General features: G+C 35.6%; 1 pseudogene across 1 annotated transcript; it reads right to left on the minus strand.

Moving 5' to 3' along the window:
• Window positions 1-1,794: 1,794 nt before the first annotated feature.
• On the minus strand, window positions 1,795-3,389 carry LOC145061966 (uncharacterized; annotated as a pseudogene). The gene is made up of 5 exons (XR_013687357.1): window positions 3,176-3,389; window positions 3,015-3,093; window positions 2,779-2,924; window positions 2,564-2,677; window positions 1,795-2,469 (listed from the first exon to the last, which is right to left on the minus strand). The product of XR_013687357.1 is annotated as an uncharacterized LOC145061966 (transcript).
• Between the last annotated feature and the right edge of the window lie 10,371 nt (window positions 3,390-13,760).

Consider the following 13,760-nt stretch of genomic DNA (forward strand, 5'->3'; position numbering starts at 1 on the left):
CTAGAGGAAGTTGATGATCAATCACTTTCTAAGTCACATAGTGAGTTCCTTTGGGACACCTATGAAATAGACTATGGCAAGACCCTTAATGATCTTATATATTTACTTGGTGCTGCTAAATCAACAATGATTTGGAACACTGGTAAAGCAAATGTGATTGGAAGATCAACTTCCCAAACATTGTGGACATTGACAATGGTGACATTGGAAATCTAGAAAAAACATTCTCTTCCCAATGGAAAGGGATCGGCCATATTCAACTTGGTTGACCAAATGGTAAAGAGAAAAGTTAAGCCTGTGATAGTCCCATGTACCATTACCAAAGGGTTCATTTGTTAAAATTGCCAAAGGGGCACTGTTTGCGAAGCTGCCAAATTTACCTAAGGATGTTAAAGTCAATAAGTTTGACTCTACTTCAGGTAAAGTCCATTGTCTAACTCTGTTAACACTACTAGAAAATATCTCTTTAATGACGTGTAAACAATGACACTCGTTGATAGAGGACGCGCATTTGTGCGTGCCCTAAAAATAATGTCAGTTTTGCAAAATTTGAAGGATAGAGGACACGCATTTGTGCGTGCCCTAAAAATAGTGTCCAACAAAAAAAAATTAAAAACACGTAGGGCACTTATCATAAAAAAGTGTGTTGTCACTTTATATTTTTCTTTATGAACACGCGCTTCTCCAATTTTTAATTGCTAAGGGGGGAATGAAATCCGAAAAGTATAAAACCCCGCCTTGATACTCTCGTCCTTCTCGTATGTTGTAAAATCTTCTTCAATTAAAAGAAACCCTAAAAGCATTGTGTGTAAAAGCTCGATAATTTCATACATGAAGTTCCTAAAATCTTCATGGATCAAAAGAAACCCTAAAACCCCGCCTCATATTTGATGTTCCTGTAAGTGCTTTTGTTGTCTTGATATGTTCTGCAATAATCTAATTCCTCAACGACGTTGAGGAGGGGTTATTTCCATCGGTCGGTACTCTATCCCATTATTTCCATAATCTACCAAACATTGGACTAAGTCCAGTGCATTATTCAACTAAAGATCCATCTGTGTGGGGTTGGACTGGTAGTAGAGGGGCAAAGATGTCTAGGCCCACGACCAAGAATCAAAAGATCAAAGCGTGTTACCCAACTTAAACCCTGATCAACGATTCTATGGGTTTCCTTCATCAAAAACGTCTCAAGTTCTTCAACAGGATCAAGGGGTACGCTCGCATAATGGAATGGAATGGAAAGAGAGACGCAAAAGAGGAATTACGTGGGGTTTACACGGAGATCACTTCTATAGGTAAAATACTGAAATTCGAAAGAATCAGTGATAGCATTGTGCAGTTATCACTCTTTCACCCTTTTTGTATTTTTGGAGCTCTGCAACCATATGGAGGTCAATAACGGAGGCTATCCTCTTTTCTCGACTGTTTTTTCCCTCTAAGTCGTTAAAGACGCACCCTCATAAAAATACATCATATACTTATTTGATGTCTTGTGCGTATTCTTGTTGCTACTATTCTTAAGGTATAAAAAACACATCATATACTTAGTTTACAAGATTATTGTTGATTTCGTTATCTTATACTTCTACCTGGGAGCCATAGCCCTCGTAACTCATAAGTGATTCCAAATTTAACCCTAATTACATATTTAAGAGAACTCATTCGCATCTACTTTTTTTTTCCCAATTTATCCAAAGTTAACCCCAAATTAGCCATTTGAAACAGAGGATTCAGCATGTATAAGCTGGTTCATGGGAACTGTATCTTCTATTGATGTTGTTGACCCTTTTCACTAGCCTAATTCTCCATTGTGAGTTCTATAGGTAACACAATAAAGATAACTAAAATGATTTAATTAGGTCTAACTGGAAATGATTTAATTAGGTCTAACTGTGAAACACAATAAAGATAACTAAAATGATTTAATTAGGTCTAACTGGAAATTAAATTGTATGTTTATTATGATCTTGGAACTATTTTAAATTTATATCTAATTAATGTTGATGACTTTTTAACTTGTGTATCATGCAAAAAATTCTTTCTTTGGGATATGTGTTGAATCAGGTTGAATAGCTTGTTGTCGAGACACGTGTAAGGAACAAAAGGGAATAACAACATAGCAACCTAGGTGATATCCCCACTAACTTTGTCCCACCACTAACTCTAGCCTGCAAAAATAATAAAAGACCAAACTAGCCTCCATATTACGTGATCCATTTACTGACCAATATGCCCTTCTACCTGCCCCCTGTTCACTCATCACCAAACAATACCCATGTTAACCTCAAAATAACAAACCACCCACAACATTACAAAATGACCAAAATACCCTCCCACATATAATATAATCAAGTAAACAGCCTCCAATGCTTGGATGCGTATTTCAGTATCGGTTGCAGGTTCCCTCTCAATTGAAAGTGCACTTCCTAATTCAAGTGGCATCTTTGAAGTATCTTGTTCATTATACACCTGATATAAAAAATAAATAAATATAATTAAATCACAAAAATGAGAAACATTCTTATGAATTCTTTAAAAAGAAAATAAAAATGAAAATATAGACCTTGTTTCCAGCAACTGGTAGAAGTAAAGCTGGCCAAAGAAACTCTGATATCAGAAGCAAATTTTGTATTTGATTGTCAGCTTCAAAACAGCAGGTCTGAATAGTGCCTGATACCTATGAAGGGTAAGATGTGAAATATACTCAATCTTCAAGGGGTAAAAATGGTTATTAATATTCTTTAAGGGTTTTAGTTCAATTTTGAAGTTTGAACTTACCCCTTTCTTTCTCAATATGCTTGTGGAATCAAATTGTCTGATAATTTGTTTCAACAACCCACGTTTGGAGTCTAAAAGAAGTGATCTTCCTTCTTTGTTTTTTGAAATGTTTACTAGTATTGATCCAACATGTCCAAATGGATCATCTGCTTAAATTCAATAAAAAAAAGTAAAATTATAAAATCAGTATGAGAATTTAGATATAATCACATGTGTAATTTCTAAAATGATTGGACCTTTTTTCTCATTGGATGATGTACAAAATGATCTCACAAGTTTCATGACATACAACCCCTGCACCTTATCATCTCCCAACTACACACATGATCCACATAAACTACTAATAAAATCATTCATCTATAAAAAGCAATCAATAAACTAAACAAATTAAAGAAACGTGAAGCAATGATTCAACACCAGAATCAAGCTGTGTAAGATTAACAAGAAGCGTGACTAGTAATCCAGTGATCTCACAACCTTGTTTGTATAGAATATCCATGGTTACTTTAATTATACCAATTTCAATCATCTTTGATGCCAAATCAGAATTTTGGGAGAGATTTACGAATCACGAGAGCTTGTGTTGCTGCTTCAGAGACCTCTTGAAACATGATTATTGAAGTTAAGCCATGGTATGAAGAATGAAAGTGACAAGATGACAAACATTCATTTTACTGTTGTTCTACATCATCTTCCTTCTGTTCTAGCTTTTACAACTCCAATCCCAAACAGGTAATAAGTTTTTTTTTACTATTGTTGATAATATGAAGAGTGTGTAAGAAAATTAGGGCCGCTACAAGAAATACCAACAAACATTCATTGATTAGTTTTGTTAATTGTTATAGCATTCTACCTTTTTTTATTCCCATTACTGTAAGGGTAAAATGGTATTCAGTCTACAAAAGGAATCTCAGTTTATGTATTCAACAGTTTATCCATATAGATGTTGTTATCCATTAGGCCATTTTAACAATACAGTTGTTGATTCAACATTACTGGGAAGGAAAATTTGGAGAAGGCAGATCTTGAAGTGGCTTTGAAGGGTCTATAAGACAGGCTTATGACCAAGAATGTGGTATGCTGAAAATTTTTCATTCTCAATATAAAGTTTCTTGGATAAAGTATGAAGTAGTTAGTTAGAAATGACAAATGTGCCCTTTTGGAACAGGATGAATAGATTGTTGAGAAACTTTGCGAGTCTGTAGCGGTAAGCCTAGTGGGCAAAAAACTTGTTTCTTTTACTAGGGTATCATTAATAGTTCAGGCGAGTCAACTCTGTTTTTTTTGTCATTTTATAATTACTTGATTTGTAAAATCTGAGTAATATTGAGTGTAGTGCAGGGTGCAGGGCGCAATGTGAAAATTGAAATTGACCTTTCTTTTGAAAAATTTAATGATTATATTAATTATTTATGAAATTCAAAAAGAAAAAAGTCAAAAAAAGGATCCAAGCTGCTGACTTTGTTGTTTTGTGTAGGCTCAATTTGGTGTTAATGCTATGATTGATGATTGGGAAGAGAATTTGGTGCTAACAGGACCAAAGATGATGAATTGGTGCTTTTCATCTTGGAGATTGTTTGTGGAAGGAAACAAATAATGTAAGTTCCATAATTCCAGTAAGTAATAAATTTAAAAAAAAAAAAAAAGAATATTCATGTTTGATTATTAGGTTGTGATTACACTTCTTGATGTCTACACTAAAGGCTTGTACAAAACCTTGAGAAAGCTCAAGAGGAGCTCTATGGTTGCTGTAAAAAGACTGTTGGACAAAAACCTAAGCAACATGTTAAAGTGCTGATGCCTGAAGAATATTCATGTTTTATTAATATATCTTGCATTTAGCTCATTCTTTTATACCTTTCCCTCTTGAAGTTTTTTCGGTTTTTGTTCTTATATAACTCTTGGTGTACTTACTATTTTCAAATGGTAGTTATAAGACATTAACTATATTATATCATTACCCATTCAGCCCCTTTACTATTTTCAAATGGTAGTTATAGGACATTAACTATAATAATAAACTTCTCACACCCAAATAATAATAATAATAATAATAATAATAATAATAATAATAATAATAATAATAATAATTGTTATTATTATTATTATTATTATTATTATTATTATTATTATTATTATACAATCAACAATTACTATTTTCTTAAGCATGTTTTTATTTTCTTTCTAAATGACAGGTCACCATGCTCCCGAAGAAACCTATAGATGGAGCTCATGAGATACAAAGTTACTGCCTTGGCCATACAGAGTGAGTGAGTTACTGGAAATGCCATAGTTGACTGCTCAATGGCAGATTTGTCTCCTGCCTAGCCTTTGTCTACAATCAGGAATTTCCACATGGGTATTTAGTCTCTGGAAGTGGCGATTCAATAGTAAGAAACATTACAACCTTAACTTTTCTACAAAATTTGTCATTATGAGTTTTTTTTATCACTCTAATAATTTGGACATTCTTTCTTGTGGTGTAGGTTCGCTTATGGGATTTTACATCTGGATTGCTTCTTCATACATGTGAAGTTGGATCAGAGGTATCTTATTCTACTTCTACAAATGATTTATTAAATTACAAATGATATTTTAAACGTATAGTTTTAAATTATACTGACTGCTTATAGGTGGGACATCAACAGACAAATGGAACAGAAAATAATCATTTTGTAGTTACAGATCTCAGTGTGACACCTGATGTTTTTATTCTAAAATACAGGTTGCCAGGAATATTGGTGTTGAGTTGCCAGGAAAACTCTCACATAGACATGGTTAGTTTCTGCAGCACATCAATTGGGTTGTGTAATTTTTGCAGAACTTGTTGATGCATGACTATGGACAATTGACACCAAATGTGGACTCTTTGCATCTCAAGTCAAATTCCATGGCCCATTGTTCTTGTGAGACCAATTAGCTACTGTGTTATCCTTTCTAACTGACTAAACAATCTATTTTCAAAGACTTCTTAAGAGATCAAGATCATCACAGAGTTAAAACGATGGTTTTGTTGTATTAAATGTTAGTTTTCACTCACTCTCTTGAAATCAAGCTCAATTGATATACCTTAAACCAAATCAAGTTTTATGTTGATCAGGAAACCATTGGGATTTGACTACTTATCTAAAACAATGTATCTTGAAGTTCGTACAGTTCGTCTGCAACAAACAGCCAGGACAGACATACGAATGAAAGTGGAAATCCCTCAAGATACAAAGCATGTGGAGCCGCTAGATGAAGCTTGTATATGGCGCCAAACAAGAGGCACCGCCACTAAAACTTTAGGAGCCGAGAACAAAGCTGAATCCATAGAGAAAGTTGAACTACAATTTACAAATCTGCCCTTCTGTTTTCTTGAATATTTTATTAATCCAATATTATCATATCTGTGAAACTTAACATCAGTTGTTGGTCTTCCTCTTGGTGATCCATCAATGAAGTGGCCAACTTGCATCATGTAATAACATTTTAGGCGAAGATGTAGGTATATGTTTTTTTAATGAATAATGTAATCATATGTATGAATATGAAATAAAGTTTGTTATTTAGTATGTGATAATCATGTATAGGGAGAAAACAACTTCTATTGATTTGTTTTATCTTTCCATGGATTGATTATTTGTATGACATTAAATTTCATGCAATGGATTGTATTTTTTATATATGGTATTTTATTTTTTTGTTATGAGACAGTAAATGCAAATTTAATTTGAAAATTAGTAAATCTATAAATAATATTTTTTTTAAACATTTAAAATTACGATACGCAAAAATGTGTGTCATCTTCATTTATGACATGGCCTTTCTTGACAGGGGCTTCCTTAATACGTATTGCGTGTCATAACTGCACGTCGTAAATGCGTGTCATAAATGTGCGTCGTAAATAGATGACGCGCAAAAGCGTGTCGTCTCTCGTTATGAGAGGGCCTTTCTTGACACGCATTTGCGCGTCGTCTGAGCATTTTACGACACGCATTGCGCGTCATAAAAGGATGTTTTTTCTAGTAGTGTAAGCTCCTATTTGGAGATTCTTATTACATAATGTGACTGAGTCACATGGTGATGTTATAAGAATCAAAGAAAAGAGAGAAAACTTATAGGAAGTATATGCTGCTTTTGATCGCGAAGATGGACTTCGATCGTATCAGAATTTTGAAGTTGATACTTAGGAGTTATGACACATTGCTTAGGAATATATAACAACAAGGTTTTCATATGGATTGTAAGGATAAGTTTTACCGAAATTTTTTTAAAATAAAAGGAAATTTTTGATTTTATTTATTTTAAGTATCCTTACAATGGCATTTGTGAAAAAAAAATTGTTGTTTATATGATTGCATTGCTAGTAATATAGGAAAATGTTTTTGATTCTTTCATTTGTGGTAGTGTCTAAATTTACCAAATAATGAAAGTTTCTCATCACCCAAGTTTCAATTGGACCGAAACTTGGAATCATGCAAGTTGTATAGTATGATGAATGAGAACTTTCAAGCATTGGAAAATTAAGAGTAATTACTTGTTCATATGGATGTGTCAGTCAAGTAAAGGACTAAGGGATCGAGTACACATTCTTGTGCACTGATCAAGCCCACAAATAATCGTTAAGACTATTCGTCATGATTTACTACAGTTTAGTAAATATGGTTATACTTACAGGCTTAAGTGTAATTCTGATACATTGGAAAATTTTCGATGTATGGCAGAACGAATGAGAAGAATCAAATTAGGCAGAAGGATAAAAGTTTCTCAAATCTGAAAAGATGGGAGAGTACTTTAGTATCATGTTTTAAGACCATCTTAATGATTTTGAGACCTTATCACAATTCATCCTCTAAGTGGATTCTGATAGTTAAGAAGAGGAGTTATGAATTATTGAAGTGGTTAAATCAAGAAGATGATTCATACTTCGTTCCAAAACCAATTTTTAGAGTTATACTCTAAGATTGTAACTTGAGTGACATGTCTTAAATAAGGTTTAAAACATTTGTCAAATGTAAGAGTAAAAGTCTTCTACTCTTGTACATTGGAAATTGGTAAGTTGTGGTGTTTTGGATAAAACAAAGACCAACTAAGGCCAATTGTGTGAAGTGTTTGTCTTGATTAGAATCCACAATATCTCTTGAATATTTTACAAGAGATTCTTATATGTCAAGAGGACAGTGGGAGTCTTAAAGGTCTTGAAAGTCTAAAGAACTAATCAAGAATAAAACCTGAAGTTCTTCACTAGCACACGAATTGAGGTTTATAACCTATCGTGTTGATATATTCTGTGCCCATTCCAATTACATATGGCTTTGCATATGAGTTCTTAGAGTTCTCAATTGGTTGCACAATAGCTTGGAAGCAATGGCAGACCCTTGAGTTGCCAGGTGGCAAGAATTTAAGATTGCACAAGTTCAATCCATATGAGTTAGGATTTGTCACTAACCTAGTCTTGTGATTATGGTGTTAACAATTCACATGGATAAGAACACATACAACATTAAATTCAAGTGTCATAAGGTTTCTCTCCGATTCTCAAAGTTGTTAGTGGAGCGTGTGTGGTTAACCGGCACACTAACATGGACTTGTGAGAAGTGGCAAAGGTCTAAACAATCGAGACTATGATTACGGAATTCCTTTTCATAGTTCTTAAAATTGTTTAGATATACCTGTGAGCTATCTAAGATAAGGTGTATGATATTGATAAAGTTTTATCAAAGCAATCTAGTATCAGAAATCTGAACTTTGGTAAGAAAGTCAATAAAGTATGATAATTATGAGTACATGTCAAAGCTAGTGGGGGCATAAGTGTTATGCTAATAATTTTCATGTTAGTGGGAGCATGATAATTATGATACGTACTGCGAGTTAGCAATGTTAATTATAGAAAACAAAAGGTTTCAATTGGGAAAAAAGTTGTTTTGCTATAATTAAGGGAGAGGAAATTATACTTCATCTCAAATGTAAAAGCTTAGATTGAGGTTTCAATCGTATTTAGTCAAGGATATATATATATATATATATATATATATATATATATATATATATATATATATATATATATATATATATATATATATATATATATATATATATATGAATTTCATGTTAGAATGGCTCAACATAAGGAAATTCTATGTATGGGTCTATTATTTGCGTTCTAAAATTCGATTATGATTACGACATCCCTTTTCATAATCTGAAATTATGAGAACTTGGCAAATAGAAATATTGTAGCAAAAGGACTGGTCTAGTATCATGTCTTTATGTGAGACATCATGAATCGTGTCCCATATGCTTCAGATATAGGATCGATTGCATGTGCTATAATATTCATCCTTTCTAAAATTTTCCAAATGCATGGGGCATTAAGAAGGGAAAAGGTCTAGAATTGGATATGACTAAAAGGATTTAAGCAATTGTCGAGGACAATCTAAGGTTTACCAAAGATTGGTTGCTCAAGGACAGTTGGAAGTATAGTGTTAATTTTTGGAAGGACCATATTGTTATATTCAAAAAAGAGGCAACTCTTGTTCAGAACTGATAGTCAAAAGGGGAATATGGAAATGATCCCATAGGTGGAAGTTGTTCAATAAATCTGTGTAAGAATAGGAAACTTAATGCAAGAAGGATGTTTCCAAGGAGTTGATCTCCTTTGGAATGCTCTGTAATGTTTGTTTACAAGTCTTTGTGACTTTGTGCATAACTATTACAAGAGGATCAATGCATATAAGTTTAAAATATATAACAGATTTCGGTAAATGATAGGAATTTGGAATTCTTACATTTTCGATAAGGATTTGGGAGTGTGAAAAGAGATTCATTGAAGTTATGTTCAATCGATCTAGTTCACAAAGTAAAGATCATAGACAAACTTAGTATGCATACTTGGTGTATGGCATGACTATTGTTTAGAAGAACATACTGTACATGCTTGGAGCATGGGACAACTAGTGTTTTTAATTCAAGTATAAAGTTGATAAAGCCGAAACAATGAATAATGAGTAATCAGTATGGTGATAAATAAAAAGTGTTCTATTTATATTCATAGGTTTTGATACCATACTAGATTCAATTATTCTTGTGTTTCATTTTGCATGTTTTGACTTCCAGAATAACTAGGTCGTTCTTCCTAAATGGCTAAGTTATTCAAACCATCCACAGTCGATAATACGTTGGAAGTAGGTATTAAGGCAAGACTGTCATGAATTGGGTTTGTAGATGTCCAAGGTATGGGACATAGCCAAGAGGTGCTACAACATTCATGAGTGCTCATAATTTCTGAGTATTGGATTCAACCCAAGATCATTTGAATCACTTCATGGATTTTATCATGAGTGATCATGAGACGATAATATCTTATATTCTTCAAACCTAGAGATATGAGTTGTTACTATGAGTTGGTTATACATTGATTGCACGAAAACGCATTGGTAACTCGATGTTATAAAACGTGGCTTTGTGTATGATTCAACAAGTAGTAGAACAAACCATATGAGTCGAAGTTTATCCATTCCTTTTACCTTCGGGATAAAGGTGATATATGTGGGCCCCTCGATGATTTGGTGATGACAAATGTAAGTGCTCGGTCGGGCCTGTACTGATTTGATTTGTTCAATTAGTCAGTCGTCATAAATCAGAAATTGGGAAACAACAAATGGACAGAGAGAATGATTATAATCCATGTCTCATTCCATATGATATCTAGAATGGAGGAATATATGATCCCTTATCTAATGGACAAGTCATTGACAAAGGTCAGAGATAATCGGCAAGGTCAGAGTTCGACAGAAGCTTTTGAGAGCTACGATTGCAGACGGTTCTTGAAGTCATACTTGCAATAATAGTTATAGACTTATCCAAGTGGGGGACTATTGGATTAATGTCTAAGTCCATAACTATAATTGGTAAGACTTGACCCGACCTGGCATGGTCCATTTGGGTTGCATGGCATCATGCATTTGGATAGACTAAAATGAGAGAAATAACACTTAAGGTTTGTTAATATATTATAAGTTCTAATATATTAATAGATTATTTAATTAATATTTATCAAGAATTAATCTACAATTAATTAAGTGATCAAAAGAAGACTAATTAAATATATGGGTTGATTGTGTAAATCATCCATACTTGTATAGTGGGCTAAGACTCCATGGACTATCAAGTTGGGCTAAAACCCATAGGATGCTCCATGGTGTATTTGAACCCATGGATCCAAGGAAATGGAAAGCCAAGACAATTAGGGTTTACCCTAATTGTGACACTATATGAAGATCTTATTGTTGACAAAATCGGCACTAGAGAATATGTGAAAGGGCTAGCCGATTTTCATGAAGTGTGGATTTCTCTCTAATCTATTCCAAGTGTATTTGGTGTTGTGTGAACCATTTGAGGTGTCACACTTGGGGCACTAGGCACTCAAGCTTCATGAAGGCATTCTACATCAATGAGGTATGTAATTCTAACTTGATATATTCATATGAATCAATGTTATTATGCTAGCTAGTTCGGATGAATACCTTGGAAAGTTCATATTTGCATGTATAATAGAGAAAATATAGATCCAAGGTATTTAGGGTTGCATGTACACTTAGGAGTGTTAGAATGCTCAAAACCCAACATCTGTAACTATTAAAGTTATGTCATAGACGCTGGTGATGGTATCTGCCACACACCCACCACTCTAGTTCACCTATCACAGGAGAAATAAGAAGGAACCAAAAGATCATGGGAAGCAACCAGCCATTAGGGAGGATTCCACTAATGATGTCAGCCAATAGAATAGTAGAAGGGTAATTTGGGAATTAATGTTTTATGCTCATTTATATATAGCACATTAATCGACGGGGGTGGGAGGTAGGAAAAGACTAGAATTGTTCTTTGGAGATTGTAGCATCTCGAACATCTATCAGTTTCTTTAATCAATCATTCAGTTATGTGGCTATTCATTCTTGTGTGTGTGTGCACTTGTTGTTGATCTTATAGTTCACAACAAATTGGTATCAGAGCGAGCAATCATCTGGGATCATGGCTGGTGTAAAAGAAGTGGGAGGAACCCAACTCAAGAGGGTTGAATTTTTGGAGGCAGAGTTAGGGCATTTGAGTGACCAAATGGAGAATTAGGGTCACCAGATCCAGCAACAAGCCGACTCCATAGCTTCAATGCAGATGAAGATGGACCAGAAGTTTGAAGAAGTACTGAGGGCTCTCAATAGAGGAAAGAAGACAGTTGAGGAAGAAGTTTTCGACGAACCTGTGTTTTCCACGATGGATACTCCGAAGAATAACAGTGGAGGCTCAAAATTGGTGGTGAGCGGTGGTTCCGGTTCCGGTGGAAGCAGCGACGGTGGGGGTCGGCCACCGGGTGGCGAATACGGGAGATGAACAAATTGGGAGGTTTAGAAAGTTGGATATGCCCCTGTTTGATGGCGAAAATCCAGATGGATGGATCCTGAGGGCTGAACGTTACTTTAATTTTTACAAAATCTCAGAGACTGATAAATTGGAGGCAGCAGTGGTAGCCCTAGAGGGTAACGCTCTGCTGTGGTTCCAATGGGAGCACTCCTGTTGACCAATGACACGATGGAAGGAGATGAAATCGCTGCTATAGCGACAATTTTGCCCTACTAACGCAGGTACATTACACCAGTAATGGCTCGCCCTAACTCAGACTGGGTCGGTTTTAGAGTACCAGCGATCATTTATTGAATTACTTGCCCCGATAAGCAATATACCCGATGACATCACTTTGGGCCATTTCCTCAACCGGCTAAATGATGAAATCAGGTCTGAGGTCCAAATATTAAGCCCCATGTCCGTTGAACATGCCATGACACCGGCTATCAAGGTTGAACAAAAGCTACAATCCCACCTCCAACGAAAATCACAACCTTCCACTGTCAATCAACGAACGAACCCCACCGGAAGCATAGCAGGAACACCTCTGATTACACCCATAAAAAATACTTACTTCACTCCTCGTGCGTCCCAGATCCAGAACCCTATTTACACCAAAAGCAACAAGTTGCCCACAAAACCTGAAGGAGAGATCAGACGGTTATCAGATAAAGAATGGCAACAGAAAAGAGAGAAGGGATTGTGTTTCAGATGTGAGGAAAAGTGGCATGTGGGGCACCGTTGTAGGCGCAAGGAGCTCAGCATGCTCCTAACCCAAGAAGGAGAAGAAAGCGACAAGGAATTGGACGAGCCCCTTGGTGAGCCATCACCGGAGACCAACGAAACCACCTTATCGCGAAAATGCATGAGCTCGATCATGGGCACTTCGAACCCAAAAACGCTAAAGTTGAAAGGAGAAATAAAGGGGCACGTGGTGGTGGTGATGATCGACCCCGGAGCCATTCACAATTTTGTATCCCTCAAAATTGTTTCAGAATTACAACTTCCGGTCACTTCCACTCTGGGTTTTGGGGTATCCTTGGGAACAAGAGAATCAACGGAGGGAACAGGGAAATGTCAAGGGACGTATTTACAATTGCAAGATGTCAATATCATAGAAGAGTTCCTACCAATGACCCTAGGAAGTGCTGATATCATATTGGGAATTCAATGGCTCGAGAAATTAGGGACAGTGACCACCAACTGGAAGACACAGGTGATGAAGTTTCAATTGAATGTTCACACTGTAACACTAAGGGGGGATCCGACCTTAGAACGAGCTCAAGTCTCGCTGAAAACCATGATTCGTACGTTGCGTTCCATGGGTGGGGGATACTTGATCCAGTTTAATCATCTGGGGCAGAACCTGGACCCCCAATCTTTGCCCCCAGCACCCGATATCTCAGGAACTTGCTCAGTAGGTACTCCAGGGTGTTCGATTGGAAGCTTGGGATACCTCCCAAAAGGGATCAACAACACATCATCAGGCTCAATGAAGGCACAGATCCTGTATCTGTCAGACCCTATCGTTATTCTCATTCCCAGAAGGCAGAAATTGAAAGGTTGTTGAGCGAAATGTTACAAGACGGTATCATCCA

This window comes from Lactuca serriola, chromosome 7 (genome assembly GCF_051521515.1).
Source record: "Lactuca serriola cultivar US96UC23 chromosome 7, Lser_US96UC23_V15, whole genome shotgun sequence".
Taxonomy (NCBI): Eukaryota; Viridiplantae; Streptophyta; class Magnoliopsida; order Asterales; family Asteraceae; genus Lactuca; species Lactuca serriola.